Consider the following 23,431-nt stretch of genomic DNA (forward strand, 5'->3'; position numbering starts at 1 on the left):
ATAGTTTTACAAGACTTAAAGCGATGAGTGTGAGTCAACAAGGAATTGATCTAAAGTGTGTACTGGAGTCCTTAAATTGCTGCATATAAATACTTGTAGACACTTTTAAAATGTTTTTTTTGTGGGGGTGAACTAAATGAGAATGTCATTTATGTATCTGACAGACGATTCTCTGAGTCTAAGTAGCAAAAGAAATTGCTTTGAGATGCAAACCTTTCCCCCATATTTAGCACTATTATGGAGGATGTCCAGAAGCTTCCAAATGGAAGAGAGATAGTGAGGTCCTCTAGAAGTTCTAGGTTGTGGATAATGTTCTCTGTGTGTAGGTGAGTGGATGTGTTTATGTTTGTGTGTACATGATCAGGACTTGCCTGAGTATAGTGCAATAAAAAAGCAGCAAACTAGAGCCAGAATTGAATGAAGGAGGAGATTGGGAGAGATTCCACTTGGAACATTGTCTACTTCTTTTAATGGAGCCAAGCTTGTTTCAACAAGGGTTTATCTTTTTTCTTTTTTTTTTTTTTGGAGGGGGAAGGTAGGGCAATTGGGGTTAAGTGACTTGCCCAAGGTCACATGGCTAGTTTTTTGTGGTAAGTGTCTGAGGCCAGATTTGAATTCAGGTCCTCCTGATTCCAGGGCCGGTGCCATCTAGCTACCCTGGTTTATCTTTTTTAATACCAATATTCTTATGGTGAGGCTATGGGGCTGTAGAATCAGAAAGTGCCATTATCTCTGAAAAATTCAAGTTGCAGTTCAGCCAAAAAACTGTGTAGAAGTAGTGCAAAAAAGAATTATCAAAGAAATGTACAACTGGAAAAGGAAGTGGGCTTGTCAAATTAGAAGAATCAGGCAACCCATCAGATCTATTCGTATTCCTGAAATACCAAGACCAAAGCTCATGGGATGAGTTTTTTCCAGAGAATTTACAGGAAGACATGGAGGGATAGTCTTTGCCATTGTGTAGAATACCCATGTTATTAAAATCACAGATCCAAAAAACTTCCAAAGTACCTCCTGGGTTTGACTTTTTAAAATAAAGAACTGAGAAATGTTTATCTTCTATACCAGGGAGATAAAATAGGTTCTTTCCCTCTTGCAACCCTACACTGACTAATAAAGTAAATGCAACTTCTCTCTCATAGTTATCTCACAAGAAAAGGATAACTGTTAGTCGGAGACCAAGCATGTTTATTTGGAATCTCTGAGTCTTGTGAGACTCTGTTAAAGACTATTGCAATTTCTTCCTTACTGAAGTCTGGAGGTCTGCAGCCAAAGCCAAAACAAGTGCTTCTTCCGTTAAAGAACATTCTTTTCCTCCCCCAAACCTCTCTCTCTATCTGCCATGGCTGGAATGAATTCATCTTTCAGTAGTGTCATATCTCCTGTTTCACAGTTGTTGCTGATTATGAGCCTGTCAATCGGCTCAACACATCTCTGCAACAGAAAGCAGAATGCTGAAGCAAGCCATTAGCTTGGCATCGTGGGTTAGTTTGAGCATCCCAGAACAGCTCTGCTGCAGTCACACCAACTTCAGTGCAAAGCAAATGATGCATCTCTAATAATTTTACTTGGAAAAAGCAATTTACTAGATGTGGTGTGGACAAAAAATAAAAAACAAAATCTTTTAAATGTGAACCATTTTAAAGATTAACTTTTTTTTTACTTCAAATGGTGACTGCCTCATTCTGAATTTGTTCATGTCAGAGTCTCTGGTCCCTACCCAGATATCAACTGTCCTATTATATAACCACCAGTTCATGGTGGTTAACCATAATACTGAGGAAGCAAGCATAGTAATGCTTGTCATTTTATTTTTTTTATGTATTAGTGACAGATACATATTTTTATGCTTGACTCAAAGACACTGGAGAAAATTTTAGGAAACTCAAAGTGCTGCTTTTGTGAGTCAGGACAGGGAATTGATCTACAATGTATAATGCAAACCTTCATATTCTAAAATGATGACATACATAGGTAGGGACCATATGATGGTACACAGCTGTCCCTAAAATTCATTATTTAGTTTGTGGATATAATCTTTTTTTTGGAAACCAATGGCTAGTCATCATTCCATCTTTTCAAACCAAGACTAGCCTGAAACTGTGAAAAAGAAAACGCAGGCTATATCTCATATGTCCTATTCCCCTTTCTTTGGGTCTGTAAGGAACTACTTTTCAAGAAATTTTCACTACCCAAGCAAAGCTGGATCTGCTCTGTGACTTGTAGTCTTAGAGAAATGCCTGAGGACATTGAGAGAGTAACTTATCTGCCCATTTATGTAGCCACAATATTTGCTAGAAATGAAACTAGAATTCAGATCTTCCTGACTCCAAGGACACCTTTCTAGCCACTCAATCATCTATCCTCTCATGCTCTAGTCAAAATCTGTTTTTTGCATTTTAATTTTTGTGTATCCATGTAATCTCTCCTCTTATATTGCAAAGCCCCTGAAGGCAGGGACTTTTATTTGTTGTATCTCCCACAGCACACAGCACATTGCTTTGCCAAGAGTCTGCATTTAGGGAACATTTTTAGAACTAGAATTTGAATCATACAGAGATTTTTTTACATTTGATCATTTTACAGATAAGTAAACCAAGGTCAAGAGACTTTAGATGAGGTCATAGAACTGGTAATAAAATAGCATTAACTGATAAATGAATTACTTAGGGAAGAAAGGCTATACTAGTAATATTTGCACATTAACATCAAATTTATGAAAACCACCAAATATATCAGGAACAAAGCTATAGTGGTTGGATTACAGAGATCTGACTTAGTATTGTGCAGCACACATTCCTGCCTAACATTTCCTCAAATCATGCTACCTAGGCAGACACTTGTTTCCAAGGCTGTCTTCTGCTCCAGCTCCTAACAGTTATGGTCCTTGAACTATACTGAAATCATAATATTTAGAGCTGGAAGAGACCATGGATATAAAATAGTTCCATTTACTTCTATTCACATAATGTGGGCATACCTTTAACTAATATCTGAGTCCTAGCAGGAAGACCTAATCATAACCAAAAATTTTTTTGCCACATGAGAAGCCTGTCCTATTGTGGGCTATTGTGGCTGTTTGGGTGACCTGTCCCTGTTTGCTTCAAAAGACACATGATGTCTGTGCTCAAGAAAACTGCCTGGGCTCTGATTGCTGCCCACCAAATGACTCTTTCTCCTGCTGTGTCTCAGCAATCCACAACAGGATTGTTTGATTGCAAAGCCCACACCTGAGATATGTCACACTGGAGAGGGAAGTGATTTCCCAGAGAAACCCATCTGACCTTTGCTCAGTGAGGCATTGTTAACAATTCCTGTGCAACTAGTGTGGATCTTTCTGGATGACAACTGATCTCCCCCTCACAGTGTCCCTGATGTCCTCCTATTAAGCATTTTCTCTGCAGTTTGTCACCAAAGAAGTAAAACTGTGAAGAAAAAAAAAAAGGAAACTAGTGAGCCTGATTTGGATGGACCAGATAATGTTTATCTAGTCTATATACCTCAGATATATAGTACAAATAGAAAAAGAGTCTTTGCATTAATAGTGACAGTGTTTGAAAAACATTTTTATAAAGAAAAAGCAAAATTGGATTTGCCCCTGGAATTCCTTATTTTAGCATATATCCTCGTCCCCTAATATGTCTGTGGTATGATTTTTAGTTCCTATAATCATGTCTGTATTAACCATTAGGAGGAAACAGGTGCACAGTGTGGCAAGACAACAAGCATTTATTAAGTGCTTTCTATGTTCCGGGCATGTACTAAGTACACAAATACAAGCAAAAAGAAAAAAACAGTCCCTGACACCCACCTCTACCCACCACAAGGAGGTTACATTCTAATGGAAGAAGACAACATGTAATAGATAGCTGCTTGGGGCAGGGGGGGGGAGGGGGGGGAATATTAAGATAAAATCCATAGAAACAGAAGCACCTGGGAGAGGAATGAAGCTTGGCTGACCTGAGTCAGTCTCCAAAATGGAAGTTCCAAAAGGAATTCACCAATGGGAGAAGGAGGCCAGAATTGCAGAGGGATATTGCAGGATGAGAATGCCCCAGGCACTAAGCAAAGTTTCCAGGGAAATAAGGCATCTGGTTTATGATAGCAAAGTTCACAGAGCCAGAAACATAACCTTGAAGGGAATGAAAATATGTTTTTTTCAGCAAACATTTATTTTAAATCACTATTGCAAAAACCTTCTACAATTTTCCCTCTTTCCAGTCTCTCTCACCTCTAAGCCAGAATAAAAACCATAACTCAGTTAATACCCATGAAACTCAACTTTTAAGAGTCCAAGGACCTGAATTCAAATCTTTCTTTTCTTACTGCCATAAAGTACATTTTCTTCTTAAGGCTCTTTTTATATGGAACAATTAATGATGAAAAGGTGAAGGGGAGCATTTTTGTGTAAAGGAAGAGATTTATATTGCTTGTCAAATTTTGTAAAATATTGCCCCATTATGGATGAACAATTGATATCTAATATGAGCAGGGAAAAAAAAAACAAACTTGTGTATATATGTATGTATGTACATATATGAAGATACATAGCATTCAGAGTGGATTCTGGGGATTCTCTGAAGGGGATTGTTTTAAGGGAAAACAATGTGTGATATAAATTTGATGACTCAGATCTTTTTGTTAACACTATGGAATGATGCCTTAATTCGGTGGGAATACTTTAGTGTTACAAAGATGCAGAGAACAAGCTTTGATTTATTAAAAACTAGAAAAGTGAGAGCATGAAGAAACATATTTTTAAGGAAACCAAAAAAGACAGACTGCTTCATAGGAGACTTAAGAGGAGGCATCATGGGTACTTCTCTTAATTTGCATGTACAACCTTTATGACCTAATAAAGTATAAGTAAGTTAATAAGAAAGCATATAAATATATGGAGACAGTTTTGGTTTTTAAAAAGGACTGTTGGTTTGATAGGAGAAATTTGGGGAGTTGTGGCTTTTTAAGCAAAAGATAAGTCACTGAGAGTCACAAACCTGTTACTGAACAGAGGAGAGTAAGAGGTGTCATAAAAACATCAGTAGAGGAAAAATCTTAGAAAATATGAAGACACAGTAGGGATGTTGAAAAACTGGTTATCTTAGAACTATGGCAGTTAGAGGTACTCAGCTCAGCTGAGTGATTCCTGATTGGCCCAAGGGGGAATTGAGATCACTGACCCTTCTTCTAAATGTGGAGAAAGGTGGAGGCTTCTAGTAAGGGCTTACTGCTCTCTTTCGTTGCCTCTGCCTTGAGAAAGAAAAAGAGAAATTTTATAACTTCTCTGGTATCTTGATGAGCTGACTACTGTGAGCTTTGTTTTGATTAAACAGTGCAGCATTCATGAGTGAACAACTTCCTAGGCTTGTCCATATAGTTCAGAGATAGACAGTATGGTGACATTGGCTATTGCCTTAAAGAGAATTGCTGTTCATTTTAGGAGTTAATAGATTCTAAATGTAATTTTAAGTAAAATTGCTCATTGAAAAAGGTTATAAAAGCTATGTTCTGGAAGAGAGGAGAATAAAGAGTAACCAGCTTAAGATGGGTAAGGATGAACAGTTAAAGAATAATGATAGAAGCATTTTTGTGTAGTATAGACATTCCTAAATGGTTCAATAACATTGAAGACTAGAGTTATGCTACAGTAAGCACATGAGTTTTCTTTTTGACAAGTCAACATGCTTTTTTTTTATTAAGAAACTACAATAATGGAATAAAATGGAAGAGTAGAAGGAGCTTTTTAGTTGAACTCTATCTATGTTCCCCTCCAAATAACTTCAAAACAAATAGCTTAAAATTGAATTCTGGAGCAGTATAGCCAAGAAAAAGTCAGGATGGGACATTTTTCCAGCCCAAGAAAATTTAGGAGAGTGGATAAAGAAGTCTGTGACATGGTATTGGGACTGAACCAAAGCACATGCAGACGCAACACCATTGGTGGGCCTTGGAGACAGCTGTGACAATGGCAGCATTATCTTCAGGAGCTCTCAGCCCAGAGATAATAAAGGGATTGGAAAGCTGATCAAAAAGAAATTATGTGAGATTCCTGTGCTAGCACTGGGTGCGGGACCAGATGCTATTTGCCAACTCCATTGCCCATATCTAATTACAGGTTCACTTTTGGGGAGGAGAGGAACACTGATGTGCCTGAAAGGGAGCAGGCACCCTTCCTGGGTAATGACTAAAGCACAGACCAGGAAAGCAGTGACCACATCTCTCTTTGGATTACACTGATGGGGTATGGGGTCTGGATCCCCAAAAAGAAAAAAATCCTCTGTCCTTGAACTTTCCCACAAATTTCAGGTGCCCAGGTTCACCTGAAGCATCCATCTCATCCCAGTATAATCCTTTCAACTGTCCTTTCATAGTGGCAACCAACCCAGTCCAATTCTTCATTCTCTGTTACCTCCAGACCACCCCAGGCTATCTGCTACTAATAAATCACATCCAGATCTTTCCACAGTCTTTTCCCTATATTTTTTATCAGTCTTGTTCTCATCAAATGCACAGATTCACTAGGAATCTCACTCACCCCTAGCCCATGTCACAATAAGCTCACTGCTTCAACTGAAAGAAGTCTTAAGTAGACAAATTCTTTTGAGGCAGACCTGTGCTCTGTACCCTTGCATTTCGGGATTCCCAACACCCCAGATTGAAACAATACTACTTTGGAAGCACTAAAAACTTACCACCTCCCAGAATTAGCTATGAAAACAGCAGCACAAAAAAACCCTGGAGTTTAAGACAGTACCACCCCACCCCACTCCTGTCAGATGAGCAGATCTCAACTTTAACCTAAAGTTAAAAGTGAAGAAAGGCTGGAAAAATGAGCAAACAATAACAAAAAGAAAACCTAACCATAAAAATCTGTTATAGTAACACAGACGCAGAAGGAGACAATGACATGAAAACAGATACAAAGTCTCAAATGGAAAAAGTGAATCTGACATAAGCCCAACAAGAATTCCTAGAAAAGGTAAAGAATAACAACCACAAAAAATAATCAAAGTGGCATATTTTATTGATTCTGTAGCTAATAGGGAGCCACTTAGAGTTTATTTAATGTTGGTGATGGAGATGACACTGTCAGAGACATGGTATAGGAAGGTCAATTTGACAGGTGAATTCAGGATGGATTGGAGTGGGAAAAGACTAGAGGCAGAGAGAGACAAACCAGAAGGCTATTAAAGTAGCCTAGGTTTGAAGTGATAAAAAGTGATAAGGTGGTAACAGTGTCAGAGAACAGAAGGAGGCATAGACAAAAATGTTATGATGGATAGGATATAACAACTAATTGGATATTGAGGGTGTATCCATGTCAGAGACCTATAAGTAAGTGCTCATTCTTTACCGTGGTTATTGAGTGTATTGGTAGAAAAATATGGTTTAGGTTTTATATTTGTATTCTGGTGATTTTTATTATTTACATTTTCTTTATTATTAGTATGTGATATTTTTTCTTTTACTTTATCAAGTACATAGTTATATTTAAGATCCAGTTGTGAATGGCTGATTATATAGATAGAAAATATATTGCATAGAGGCTCAAGTATATTTCCTTTCCTTGGGTAACCCCCTAGGGCTCTTATAGAGAGAATATAATATTCTGGTTGTGGTGTATAGCTGAGAACATAGACTTTGTTTGTGTAAAAGCAGGCTGGAGGATAAAGGCAAATCCAGAAAAAATGTGAGTGTTTCATAAATCTAGTTCATAGCCATGAGACCTCAAACTCTAGACCCTATCTATAGCACATATATGGTGTTACATTTTGAATAGTGTCACTACCTTGTGCTAATTATGTGACATTGAGAAAGCACTAAATTTCCTTGTACCTCATTGATTTATCAATAAAAGGAGGGAGATTGTAAAGCATATTTGAAAGGGTCCAGTACCTAAATTTATAGGATCTGAATTTGAATAACACCTCAACTACTTATTGCCTTTGTAACCTAAGGCAAACTCTTTAAAATCCCTGAATTTCATTCCTCTCATTTGTAAAACAAAGGGGACTTGACAGGATGACCCTTAATATCCCTCCCAACTGCAAATCTAGAATCCTATTATCTTATGCCTTGATGATATCTTAGTTCTCTTCCAATTCTAAATCACATGATCATGTAACTCACATTGTCAGCATTTTTTCACTGACTAAAGGGTAAAATATAAACTCGTTATTTTATTATCAAAACAACTCTAGGAGTCGGAACATTCTCTTTATAATTGAGGAAACTGAGGCACAAAGAAGTTAAATAATTTGCCCAGGGTCACACAGTTAGTAGATTTCTGAGGCTGAATATGAATTCAAGTCTTTTCACTGAAATAAAAGATAAGAGACGTAAAAGAGGTTAAGATGAGATGGAAAGGATACACACAAGAAAAATCTTAACAAAACCAATAACCACAATGGTATGTTTACTGGTCTAGAGCCATACATCCTGGAGAATGAAGTCAAGTGGGCCTTAGGAAGCATTGCTAACAATAAGGCTAGCGGAGCTGATAGAATTCCAGCTGAAAAAAATTAAAATCCTAAAATATAATGCTGTTAAAGCGCTGCACTCAATAGGCTAACTAATTTTAAAACTCAGCAGTGGTCACTGAATTGGAAAAGATCAACGTTATGTTCTCCTAAAGAAGGGCAATGCCAAAGAATAATCAAATTACCAATTATGCTCATTTCAGCAAGGTTATGCTTAAGATTCTGCAAGCTAGGTTTCAGCAATATGTGAGCTGAAAATTACAGTAGAGCATGCTAGTTTTCAGAGTCAGAGGAACTAGAGACCAAATTGCCAAGCTTCACTGGATAATAGAGAAAGCAAGGGAGTATGTGAGCTAAGAAGCAATAGTCAGAATTGAATGTAGAAAAACTTACTGGTTTAAGATTGGAAAAGGAATATGAATATGAATTCTTCATATTGTCACCTTATTTATTTAATTTATAGGCAGAGTACATAATGTGAAGTAACTGGCTGGATGAATCAAAAGTCTGAATTAAGGTTGCTAGGAGAAATATGAACAATCTCAGATAGGTAGATATGTGGTTGTGTGTGTAGTGTGTCCTTTGTTCTTGATGAGGGCCATGACATCAATAAGATAATGCCATGATTTGCCAAGTGAATTGGTTTTAAGTGAGGGGTGACTGTGCAAATTTACTAGTCTCACTTTCTCCTCAGGAGCCATCTGGGTCCAGTGGCCAGATATAGACTAGACAACTAGAGATGGTTCAGCTATGCAGATGAAACCACTGTGATGGCAGAAAGTGAAGAATTAAAAAGTCTTTTGATGAGGATGAAATAAGGAGAATGTAAAAGCTGACCTGAAAACAAACAAAGATATTAGCAACTGGTCCTATCACTTCCTGGCAAATAGAGTGAGAAGAAATGGAAGCAATGTCAGATTTTATATTCTTGGGTTCAAATATGACTGTAGATGGCTTTTGCACTCATGAAATTAAAAGATGGTTGCTCCTCAGAAGGAAAGCTATGGTAAATCTGTACAACATGCTAAAAAGCAAAAATTTTATCTTGCCAAGAAAGGTTTGAATAGTCAAAGCTATGGTTTTTCCAGTAGCAATGTATATCTGTGAGAGCTGGACTATAACAAAAGCTGAGCACTGCAAAATGGATATTTTCAAATTGTGGTGTTGGATACCACTTTTTGAGAGTCCCTTGACAACAAGGAGGTCAAAACAGTCAATACTCAAAGAAATTAATTCAAGATATTCACTGGAAGGTCAAATATTGAAGCTTAAATACTTTGACCACAAAATGAGAAGATGGGTCTTATTGGAAAAACTCTTGATGTTGAAAAAACTGAAGGCAAAAGAAAAATGGGAGGGCAGATGATGAGAAGGATGGATAGTGACATGGAAGCAATGAACCTAAGCTTGAAGAGACTTAAGGATATAGTAGAGCACAGAAAAATCCGGCATGCTATAGTGCATGGGTTCATGAAAAGTCAGACATGATGAAAGACTGAACAACAACCTCACTGGAATCCAATGCTCTATCCCTTTTGCTATGTTTTCCTTGCTACTCAACCTGTCAAATTCAGAATATAGTTTGGGAACTGCATGATTTCCTAGATTGCAATTTATTTACCACAGAGAGATAGGTACCATTACCTGTAGAATCAGTTCTAGTATTGGTAAATTCTTATAATGAATAATGAGAACATGTAGAAGGCATACTTCTACCAGAAGTAAGACCAGAATTCCACCAGAAAAGCCCCATAAAAATAGTTCTTATTTTGGAAATGACATACCCCTGTTTTACCCTTATTATAGAAAGATGTCACTAAAGACGTTGTAGCTTTTAAACACTCCTACAATTCCTCCTTTTATTTAAGGCAAATGATGAGGCAGCAGTTTTTCTGTAGTAAGAACTGAAGTATCAGTGACATTTTTGTAGTAAGGTGCATTTATTTGACTTAAAAGTATTTAGTGAGCATTATTATCTTTTTTTCTAAAGCAATTGGGGTTAAGTAACTTGCTCAAGGTTACATGGCCAGTTATTTCTGGGTGTGGTGCTAAGTATCAGAGCCCAGATTCGATCCCAGGTCATCCCAACTCTGGGGCTGGTGCTCTTACTCACTGAGCCACCTGGCCACCCCTAAGCAATTGGGGTTAAGTAACTTGCTCAAGCTTACACGGCCAGGTGTTTCTGGGTGGGTGCTAAGTGTCTGAGCCCGGATTCGATCCCAGGTCATCCCAACTCTGGGGCTGGTGCTTTTACTCGCTGTGCTACCTGGCCACCCCGAGCATTATTATCTTTGGCAAGTTTAGTTTCAGAAGTCATAGTTTTTGTTGCAGAAAGAAAGAGAAACAAGAGAACTATTTACATGATGACCACAGTAAAACATCACTGAAAGGTATCAGCACTCTGATCAAGGCAGTGAACAATGATGGTGAATAAAGGACTGATGGTAAATCATACCTGTCTTCTCTCCACAGGAAAATAATGGACCCTAAATGGGGAATAAAGCATGTACTGACAGTCATTGCCAATATATTAGTTAGTTTTGCTTAAACTTTTTTTCTTATAGGAACAGCTGAATGAATGAATGAATGAATGAATGAAAAAGAATTTCTTAAGTGCTTACTATGGGCAAAGCACTGTGTTAAGCATTGCAGAGACAGAAAATCGGAAACAGTTCTGCTGTCACATTCTGTCAGGATATTCACAATGTAATGAGAGAGATAATATACTGGAGCTGCAATGAGATAGAAAGGTTCTATGGTCCTTAGGACAAAGCAGCAAAACAAATGTATCTTCTTTAATGTAATTTCCTTTTAAAAAATGCATTTTTATATGAGCCACTTGAAAATGTTGAAGACTTTGGTGGCAAATACTTTCTTTTTCTGGTCCTTAGCAGTGGCTGCAGAGGGGTCAGGAACTGCAACACATGCTTGTTGGTGGCAACTGGTCACTAGCTGGAGAAGGTAGTTGAGACTGTGGGCATAGTTTGACTGACCAAATATTTGAAGACCTCCATGAAGTTATTCCTAAACCTCTGAAGGTAAATGGCCTCGATTCCTTTGGCCAATTCTTTTATGGCATTGTCTTCAGTTATCTCATCATCCTGGTTACTCTCTCCTGGATGCTTGTCAATGTCTTCCTTAAAATATGGTTCCCAGAATTGGACACAGTACAGATACAGACAATCAAAGCATAATGTATTAGAATTATTATTCCTTTACTCTAAACACCATGCCAATCTTAACATGGCCTAAAATAATTTTAAGTTCAGGTCTTCCAGATATTAATATTGACTCATTTTGAGCTTGAGGTCCCATAGTACCATTAGATCTTTTTTACAGTATCTAGCAAAAGTCTTTCCCCTTTGCATACTATATTGAATTTTTTAAACCATATCTATCTATCTTCATCTATCTATCTATCTATCTATCATCTATCTATCTATCTACTAAATTTCATCTTATTCAATTAATCCCATTGCTATGACTTGTTGAGATATATTTGGATGTGTTTTCTGTTAACCAGCATGTTACCAAGCACAGTATATATACTTCATGAGAGACCACCTTCCAAATTGACATCAACCTATTTAAGAATTATATTTAAGGGCATGGCAATTGAGTTAGTACCAAAGTCACCTAAATACATTACCTTCTTACCAATAACTCTACTTCTCAATCACAAGGCTGGAATGAGTAGCTTTGACAAATACTTCAATGAAATTTTTCTGTCATGTCCATAGCACCCATCTAATCTACCAGTCCAGTTTCCTGTTGGGGGGGGGGGGACAAGAAATGGCATTATATTGATAAGATTTGTTTTTAATGAATCTATGCTGGCTTTTAATGATCATCTTTTTTCTTTATTAAGTGTTCACAAATGTTCTCTTTAATAATGCATCCTAGAATGTTCCTTGGAATAGAAATGTGATTTGATTCCTCCCCCCTTTTAAAAAAATTGTGATGATATTTGCGATTCTCCCATCAGGACCATTCCAACTGATTGTTCACGAATCACATTTGTCAGTTCTTCCAATACCCTATAAAGTATTTTTTTTCTAAGCTGCATCTTAAGAAGTATATGAAAAAGAAGAAATGAAGATGAAAAGGAAGAAGAAGATGAAGAGGAAGAAGAAAAAGAATATAAAGAAGAACAACAACAACCACAAATATATACAAGAATTCTCAAAAAATCACAGCAGCCTGAAGTCATTTTGTATAGGAGCAAATAGCTGTATATACTTCAAAAGCTCCTAAGGGTAACATTATATTACAGAAACAGAATGAATATTGATAATGACCATACTAAATCATGCAGAAAATGTGAAACTTTGTTCTGTACATCCTGTTTAAAAAGACAAGGCACCATGTAACACATTTAAGAAAGATTTGTATTGAAACAAGTGTAACAATACAAGTTGTATAGTTATTAGTATATTCTTATTATTTAGAAATCTCAATTATGCAGCTGATTTTCCTGATTTCAAATGAAAGATTACTTAGGTGTTCTAGAGCAGCTGTGACCTCATCAAACAAGAAATCAACAAACACTGAATAAGCATCTATTATGTGCCAGGTACTTCTAGGTACAAGGGATGCAACGAGTACAATGGAACAGTCTCAACTCCAAAAGAACTTCTATTCTATGAGATCAGAGTATATTCTTTTCACTAGTATAGATGGCAACTCCTTGAAGCTTTCTTATACTGCAGAATTTCTATATTTTTTCATAAATCCTCCATAGAGAATCTACCTAACATGCTAAAGGCCCTTTTCTATTATTTTTTAAGCTAAATTTATTTTTAGTTGGTTTCACTGGACTTTAATGACTTGTATATATTGTATGTTTATTTGTTTTATGGCTTTTTCTTTGTTAATATTTTTGCCTTGGAATATAAGCTCCTAGAATTAAGTGGCTCATTTCAAAGTTATTTCTAACATAGTTTTATATTCTAGAAGGAAATTCATAGCTTATTTTTAATAATGTACATTTCCAATTAAAGCTATAAATGTGTGTAACAATGGAGGCTGGTATAGAACAGAGTGTTTGGAAAGGTGCTTAGGATGAAGGAACTTTACATTCAAATGGTGCTGAGAACTAGGCTTTATATCTACCTTAATGTGTTAATTATCACAGAAAGTAACAATCCATTTAATTTGAGGCAAAGTAAAAGACCACAAATTTACATTTTATCCATTAAGAATTCATATTTTGGGGGCAGCCAGGTAGCACAGCGAGTAAGAGCACCGGCTCCAGTGTTGAGAACACCTGGAGATCGAATCCCGGGCTCACTTAGCACCCACCCAGAAACACCTGACCATGTAACCTTGAGCAAGTTACTTAACCCCAATTGCTTAGGGGCGGCCAGGTGGCTCAGCGAGTAAGAGCACCGGCTCCAGTGTCAGGATGACCTGGATCAAATCCGGGCTCAGATACTCAGCACCACACCCAGAAATAATAACTGGCCGTGTAACCTTGAGCAAGTTACTTAACCTCAATTGCTTTAAAAAAAATTAAAAAAAAGAATTCATATTTTGAATTATACATGTGGTCATTCTGCATTATTTGGTAATGATGTCTACCTAGATAGATATATTTTTCTAATAATTTTTTTTCTAAAAATTTCTAAATAGCATTTGAACTGCAGGGAAAATAGCATTTTTTTTTTTTTTTAGGGCAATTGGGGTTAAGTGACTTACATGGCTAGTAAGTGTTAAGTGTCTGAGGCCGCATTTGAACTCAGGTCCTCCTGATTCCAGGGCCGGTGCTCTATTCACTGTGCCACCTAGCTGCACCTGAAAATATCATTTCAATCTTTTATATAGTTTTCAACCATTATTGGACCCACAAAAACTTTCATAAGACAGAGATTCTGTCCATTCTGACTGATACTGTTCTCTTAGACTCTCAATACCAATTGATCATAGCATAGAATCTTATTGGAAATAAGGAAGAACTGTGAGTGCAAATGTCATCTACTAAAATTTATGACATCCTTTCTGTGACAGTTTGTGAAGATATTTGCAATTCTCCAATCTCTAATAAATAGGTATGCTTATACTTTTCACAGGGAAATGCAACCAAGGTCCTTTACAGCAGTGCATTAATCCATGGAAATGGAAGGACTAAACCACTTTATAGAGATGCTCACATATGTCTAAAAGGCACCGAGTTTTTCCTAGAATCAAGGTCCCAACCAATGCCTTTATCTTTTTAAGTTAATTTAGCAAACTGAACAGATTTTCCTGAACAATTCTTCATGTTTAAAAAACGTTTTATTTTTTTTCTTGGTCCAGATACATCCTGGCTGTGTAAACCAGGTCAAGTCACTTAGCCTTTAGATCACTAACATTCTAGTCTCTAAGTTACAAAGAAGGTACTGACCTGCCCTGGTGGAGAAAATGTCCTCATCTGGAGGTTCTTTGTGTTAATAAAACCACAGATTTAATCTCTGTTCCTGTCCCAGACATGCATTTTCACTACCATGTAGGGAATTCCCATTGGAGAGTCTCCTACTAATGCAGATGTATAAGTCTTCTCAAACTTTCAGTCTTAAGAGAGCTGCCTAGAAGCCTGTGGAAGGTTAAATCTGTTATCTAGGGTCACACAGCCAGGATTCAGAGGTTAGGCCTCGAACCAGGGTCTTGACTTTGAAGTCAGTTCTCTATTCACTACTTCATGCTGCCTCTTCATTTTTTATCTATGAGAAATAGCACTTTCTTTAAAAAAAAAAAATCTTCTTGATAAATACCACAGATGCAAAAGAGGTGTTAATTACTGTATGTTTAGCACCCTTTAATGTAACTATGAAAAATTAAGAGCATACACCTCTTCCAGGAAATTCACTAGCAATACAACTGTATACACTGACTGTGTTGCAAGTAAGATATGTTTTAATAGTGTAGATTAAATTACTTCCTGTGACAGTGTTGTCTTTTAGCTGTATTAGTCTCTAACAATTGGTATGCAACCTTTCACATCTATAGAGCTGCTTTGTCACTCATCAGTATTGTGGAGAAGCATAAATAATCATTGTGTGACATCTTGACATGAATTTTGCATTCTGACATTGACAGAATATGTGAGGACATTTTATCAGCAGCCAACTCCTTCCTTGCAGAATTTAAGGTAAAGATCCTGTCCACTGGTTGTTAGAAGTGGGTTTTTGACTTCTTATTTTCCCATCCTTCTTTTTTTCATTTAGCTTTTCTGATTGTTACATTCTTATTCTCTGGTTTATCATAAAGGGAACTTCTTCCTGAAAGGTATTTTCTGCCCACATACACAGCAAGGTGATTCATTATTTATTTGAAACTTTTATAGAGGATTTTCAATGTTTCTTTATATCTTTCATCTTCCTTAAAATAAAACAAAAACAATAAAGCTAAAAAAATACATAAACTTTAAGCTAGATCTTCAACACAAAGTTAATACCCAAACCATTGCTAGAAGCCCTTTTGGTCCATTTGAATTAGCAACAAAGGAAGAAATTCTGTCATCTTGCTATACTGTGACATTCACTTGAGTTGTGCTGAGAGAACAGGATTTTTAATTACTAGATGAAAAGTTACATGAGGAGAGGTTGGAAAATGACAGGGAGATGGGAAATTATTTCAATATTTTAATTGTTTCTAGAGCCACGAGCAGCATGTGTCTAAGGGATAAAAAGAGAGAGGGATAAATTTTCTATATAGTCATTTTATATTTTACTTTCTTTTTTTTAATCTGGATGAATTTTTGAAAATATTTACTGTCTAGTCACCAATATTTGAATGCAATGAATAAAAACTTGGGTTATCGGTACTGGTAATTGGCAGAAGGCAATATTTAAGGAATGTATCTGCAGCTTAAATGTTTTTCATCACGTAAAGAAACAAAAATAAAACAAAACAGCTTAGTTTCCAAGTCCTGAGAGTCGCATTATAAAGAGAGAACTTTGGAATCTCAAGCAAAGAACATTATATATGTTTTTAATGTACTTCTGTAGGGGAAAAATTAGTGGGAGTTTTCCATGGATAGAGAATTGTGGATGGGTTAATTTTTAAAATGCATATAAAATAACAACTTAGAATCCAGTTGACATTATAGGTAGACTTTTTTTTTTAATAGATCATCTCATCCAATATCACAAGGCAAGATCATCTCATTCAAATGCTCAGAATTACCAACTCACCAAGTGCCACCTCTTCCCTCTTTGTCACCTCTGTCACAGGTGCTTAGCTTTATGTCTACTACCAACACTTATGAAATAGAAAGGCACCAGTGTACACTTCTGGTTTCACTACATTCAGAGTTCTATTATATATATATATATATATATATATACATATATATACATACATACATACATTTTTGTAAATTACTATGCAAAAGTGCTTCTGAAAAGAGTGATTAAGAAGGCAGTATTTTTATGTACACAAAACAGTTGCAATATTACTAAAGAAAATCCTTAAACATTTATGGATTTTCCAATTCAATGGTCATAGTTCTCCTCACTTGGGTTCACTTATTTATGATTGTGGGGATTGTTGGAATGGTTTAAACTTCCCCCAGTACCCATTATCTAAGGTATCACTAAAAAAACTTTCCCTGTGAAAGAGAATATTTAGAAGTGGTAGGAATATAATTATCAAATAGCTGTGTTCATTTATGTGCAATGCTCTCATGGGCACCGTACAATACATTAATATTCTAGCCAATCTATGATCTCATTGATGTGTGCATTCATTTAAGTGGTGCAAACTGCAAGTTGTCCATGCCTGCCTGTCTTGTGCAATTCTTCTTTGTGTCTTCTCACAAGACCACCATAAAAAGCCCATCCTAAACGCTAGAATTTCATTGGTCTGACCATGTCACTTCTTTGTTCAAGAAGCTCCAATGTCTTTCTAGGAGAAAATACAAACTCTCCTGTTGGACTTATAAAGTCATTTACAATCTGTTTCTAATCTATATTTACAGAATGGTTTTTATATTACTTCCCCTCTCACACTATGATGTGCCAGTTGTCCCCATATAAGACATACTATCTCTCATCTTTGTACCTTCGCAAGAGCCATCTTCAATCTCTTCTCACTTCCACCTCTTGGACCCTTGAGCTTCTTTCAAAGCTCAAGTGACACATTCGAAAATATTCTTTCCTGATATCCTCAGTTGTTGGCATTCTTACCCTAGAAAGAATTACTTGGTGGTTAATTTGTATATATTCCATATTTACTTATCTGTGTATATCTTGTTTATTCCCACTAGCATATAATTTCCCTTAAACTGGGGGTTTATTTTTCTCTTTGTAATTTTAACACTCATCTCAGTGCTTGGTAATGCAATAATTAACAAATACTTGTTGAATTGAATTAACTCCTTGAGTTTTCTTCACATGGTATGTATGCTAATGGAGCACAAACTTCACCTGCCATTGTCATTGATTTGATCTTGCTGTGTGATAATAGGCCCATGTATTTATTATCATATATATTTTTTTATGAACTCCTTTATGGTGTTTTTGCTATTTAATTGCACATTTGTAATGTGTTACAGACTGCTTATGTACATTCTATGGGCAGCTAGATGGTGTAGTAGATAAGAGTACTAAGCCCCAAATCAGGCAGAATCATCTTCCTGAGAATCTGGATTGAGACACTTAACAGCTATGTGACCTTGGGCAAGTCACTTAACCCTGTTTCAGTTTTCTCATTTGTTAATGAACTGGAGAAGGAAATGGCAAACTTCTAGAGTACCTTAACCAAGAAAATCCCAAATGGGGTCAACAAAAAATAAGATAGGACTGAACAACAATATGCTCATTGTGTAACTTTCCACTGGCCTTTACATAGTTTTTAACCTTCATCAATCTTTTTTGAATCTGTAGTTTTTTGTGAATTACAATCATTTAAGATCCAGGTCTAACCACTGGAAGAAATTGGTGTTAATAAGTTTCATGATTATTTCAAGGAGATGCTTAAGTGATTAAACAATCTACAATTTCCTAAGGGAAATATAACCTTATCCTCTGTAAAATTTTGAGCCTTAGCTCATTGTTCATTTGTGGTGTCTGTCCAAGATATACATGCTAATATGTAATAAAATTATGGTCAATATTCAACCTTCTTACACCTTTTTTTTCCCTGTGAGGATAGTTAGGTATATCCCTTTGAGTGACCATGTATCTCATTTCAGAGTTTCTGCAATGACCTAGAATTTAATCAGCATATTATCTGTAAATAGAAACATTAGGAGAACATGACCATCTATATATAACAAGTTCTTAAACTGAGGTCCATGAACTTAAAAAAATGTTTTGTTAAGTATATTTCAATAACTATGTATATAACTATAGTCCTTTGTAAACTTGGGTATTTTACTGTATGCATTTAAAAACATTATTCTGAGATAGGGTCCCTGTGCTTTAGCAGAACAAAGGTTAAAAATCCCCAATTTCTAGAGAATTACTTTTTTACCCTATGCTGGACCTCCTTCACGTTGATGGTTAATACATTTGGCTAAAGAGCCTTATGCAAAAGAAGTGAAAAATGATGGTGAAATAAATACCAAATATGTGGGAGTTAAAAACTTCCCAAAACTTTGGGGAACTTGTCAGTTAAATTGCCATAGTGTTCATTTGGACATTCATGTTGTCTCTGAGGTAAGGGAAGGAATACTGACATGAAATTAATGTACATTTAATCTTCTGAAGATTTCCAAATGCTATTTTATGCAGTATTTATACTTAATATGTAGTTACATTTTACTATATTTATACTTAATATACAGTTATATTTTATTATATTTATACTTAATATATTTTGTTATATATAATATATATTATATACTACATATTATAATATATAAAATAAAATATATTTTAATAATAGAGGCCATTCCATCAGATGCAAATTTTGAAATACTAGAACTTTTTAATGTTTTCATTAAAGTTAACTGAATTTTCATTCAGTTAATCTTTAACTGAAATGGAAGATGCTATTTGTTCAAACCAATTCAGTTAAGCATTTATTAAGTAACCTTGACATGACAGGCACTGTACGATGCTCTGGAGACAAAAACTAAAATTAAAAATAATCCCTGCCCTCAAAGAGTTTTTCATTCTACTGTTGTTCATTATTGAAGCCCTGATAACAAACTTGAGAAAACTGTGTTCAATATAAAGATTACTTTTCTTTAACTAGAAGTTTAATTCTTGCTATACATTTATGCATTTTTAAAGGACTTACCATGCTTGGCTCTAAATCATAAAAGGCTGTGAGAGTTTAAAATAAATGGATTATGGGTGGCAACATTTTTGCTTTTCCCTGAATCCTCTGGAAGAGGCCACAGTTTGGAGCTAAGATTAAAGATGGGATGGGGATGAATTATCTGTTCTGGTAAGTCAATTTCTCATTTTCTAAATCTGAGCAATCACATCCTAAACTGATTTTTTTTTTCTGCAGAGGAAATAACCAGTGTTCTTTTATGGGAGAGTAAAAATGGAAAACCATGCTGTTTCCCCACACTACATATAGGAAGTTCAGAGAGTGATCTCCTCCTAAGGAACAGTCAGTGACACAGCCCAGGGAAAATGCCCCATATGAAGAAAATGAGACTTAGTCCCTCATGCCTTTCACTAACACCAAACTGCCATCAGTGTTAGAAATGGGAAGGGGGTAAGTGGGTATGGCATAATGTAGCAGATAAAACACATTTTCCTGTCTGGACAATGTTCATACCAAAGATGTGTGCTATAACTCACTATGGCCATCCAGTGAATGATGAAATAATAGACTTTATACCACAAAATACTGAAATACTAAAGTAATTGCATTTAAAATTTTCCTATTTGGTAATTTTTTTTAGAACCATGCTTCCCAAGAGCAAAGACCTTTGCTTTAATATCCACTGTCAGGTAAGTAAATAGGTTATGTGGTTGCATGAGACGGGCAGTCTTACTTAGTATAATGAATAAATTCATAGTTCTTCAGTTTTGAAGATGCTGTTATTGATATTATTATCCATAAGCTTAGCGAAAAGCAAACAGCACCAGCAAGCCTATCCAGAATTTTGTAGGTAACCATTATTTGTGGCTTTGCTTTTTCACATTCTGGGCTAACCCTGGCCACGAATCAAGCTCCCTCTTCTACCTCCATCTCCCATTGTTGCACCCTAGATTATTTTTCAGAATTACAAAGCTCTCTTGTATCACTATACTAGTGATCTGACCCTTTTCTGCTTTCAGTGCTCCACTTCAGCTCATCAGACAGCAGTTGCTTTAGTCTGTCATACATTTTCTACCTTGGAGCCGAAACTGCTGAAAAGCATGACTTCCATCCTGGGAAGCCAGCTGTCCTCCAGGATGTCTCTATTGTGGAAGCTGCCACTTTTCCATTACCTAGTCTTTCCAGTCCCTCAGTGAAACCCTTCAAAAAGTTTGGTAAGATGTCTAAAGCAGGTCAAAGGTTCATCAAGTTCATCGACATAGTATGACACAACCACACTCTGATTACTTCATCTGGACCTTAATGCTATGTTGATGCTACCTTTCTTATTCTTTTCCCTTTGTTCTATGATATTGGTCTGCATTAATTTAGTGATAGCTTTCCATTATGTTACAGCTCTGGAAGACTTTGGTGAAGACTGGTGGGGTAGGTGAGAACCCCCTTAAGGCAGCTTCTATAAAATCTCTGGTGCCTTTTGACTTAGTCCATATAGCCTCAGGGTAACTCTTCCAAATGGCCTGTGATCTCTTGTTGGCAAGTGTAACTTCAGAGCACAGTCATCAGCATATAGACAAGCACAGTAAGAGCACAGTGCTATTATATAATCTTAGCAACAAAAACAATGGTAGGAAACCTTTGATAGTCCAGTCATCTATCTCTTATCAAAAAGCTTACATGTACAACATATTTTGTCTTATAATACAAGTAACGAAAATTCCCCTTTTGTCTTCTTGTGTCTGTCATGCTAATGTTACTATATATAGATTTTATTTGAATGGAATTTACATATGAAGGATGAAAAAGAGTACCCTGTATACATACCAAACAGGTTTAATTGTAGGGTATCTTTTGGATAGGTCACTAAGTCAAATGGATGTCTTTTATATTTACATTGCTATGATACTATAATTTTCCAAACAGATCCCCTTATTATTGTTTGCACTGCTCCTTATAGAAGCAGGAAAAATAAAATAAAGATTGGTATCTTCCTCAAATCCTTCCCCCCTACTGTACCCCGCTACTTTATTATGCTAACTGAGCTGTCCCGTTTACCCAGCTTTTTATTTTTACAGGGGATGAATCAACAGCTATAATATTAGATTCTCACATAGCAAATCAATTGTTGTTAGGTGAAGTTGGGAACCTTTCATATATACCCAGCACTATTCTCCTTTTAAAGCCCCTCTTACCGCATGCACCTTGGAGTTCTTACAGCCCTTGTCTCTTGCTTTCCTACCTCAGAAGCTGGTTGTTCCCTACTTAAAGGGACCTCTGCTGTTAATGATGGAGCACCACAACTAGGCATCATTTTTGAGTTAGAGCCATAGTTATTATAACCAAAGAGTGCAATGCTCTTCCTTCAGACTAGCAGTACTTGCTTGCTGGGGTGGTTTCTGGCTGATGGGCAAAGAAGGAGAGTTGGCTGGTTTGGGCAAGCAGATTTTGAGACGCTGATGATTCTAGGGGCTTGCCTTTTCTAGTGCTGCGAGACACTGCAGGCTCAACTCAGGAGCGGAGGTGCAATTCAGGCTGTTGGAACACTGGGGGAAGGCTGGGACAGGCGGGGCTAGCTGAGCTCTGCAGCTGATCACACGCACCAACACCACACTCCCACAGACCCTCTGCTCCTTCCTCTCTCAGTCTCTCTCACTCACACGCGCGCGCGCACACACAGACACACACACACACACACACACATACATACACACTCAGGTGGAAAAGCGTAAGGGGTAGATTTTAGGAGAGAGGTAAATCTTACTACGAAGAGGAAACAGTGGAGCAGCGTTCCCCTTTGACCTGAAAGTCTGATCGCCAGCTCCCAGCTTTAACCTCCTTGCTAAGGAATCACAGCTATTTCTCAAGAAAGGGGGGTGGGAGGGCAGAGAAGAAACCCGGTGAAACCAGGAGCTCAGCCCTCAAGTCCCGCTGTGCCCAGCGCACCAGGATTCCTTTGGGGGAGGGGGAGAGGGCTTTTGGTACGCACTGGAGCAGGCTGGCTATGGGGGAGCTGCATTGGCACCCGACGTGGTAAACCAGGAAAAGTGGGGGCGAGGATGAAAACAACCTGGGAGTAAGAGAGGCTCTTAAGAAGGGAAGCTACTGCTACTGCCGCTGCTGCTGCTGCCTTCTCCTTCCCCCTCCTAAACACCCCCACCCCCCATTGGCGCTCCCTCTCCCAGATCTGGGCGCTTGGTACTGCCAGTCCCGTCGTCTCTTCGCAGGGGGGCAGCCCATGTGCCACTCTTGGGTCCAGCTGAAGAGCCCTGGCTGTCGCTAGTGAAAGCCTGGCCGGACGTCGAATTGGGGGTAGTCTCGGATTTGCCAACGAAAGGGGGACTGCTCTGCTCTATCTTCTGAGACCGAAGGAAGGGGGGCGATTTGCGGGGTGTCGCACTATAACCGGTCAGACATGCCTTTGTATCCAATTTTGGCGGAAGGATAGGAACTGGAGTGGAGGGGAGCAGTGAGACTGACACCGGCAGCAGGGAAGAGGGTAGCTTTGGGGGGAGGGGGGAGGGTCCAGGGAGGCAGTTCAGCCCTTTAGCTGTTCAGCTAATTTGCAGGTGGAGTGGGAGTAGTTTTTTTTTTTTTTATGTTTTGTTTTTATTGCAACTTGCGGGTGCAACTGAAGGGAGGGAGAAGTGAAGAAAAGAGGTGGAAGGTAAGGGGAAATGAAGAGGAAAGAAGGGGGAAAAGAGCTTTAACTGCACAAAGGTAAAACTGGGCTTTCTGTCCTTGCCTGCATTTCT

This window comes from Petaurus breviceps, unplaced genomic scaffold (assembly GCF_028583685.1).
Source record: "Petaurus breviceps papuanus isolate PSGF00001 unplaced genomic scaffold, PetGlider_PUasm1.0 91133, whole genome shotgun sequence".
NCBI classification, from domain to species: Eukaryota; Metazoa; Chordata; class Mammalia; order Diprotodontia; family Petauridae; genus Petaurus; species Petaurus breviceps.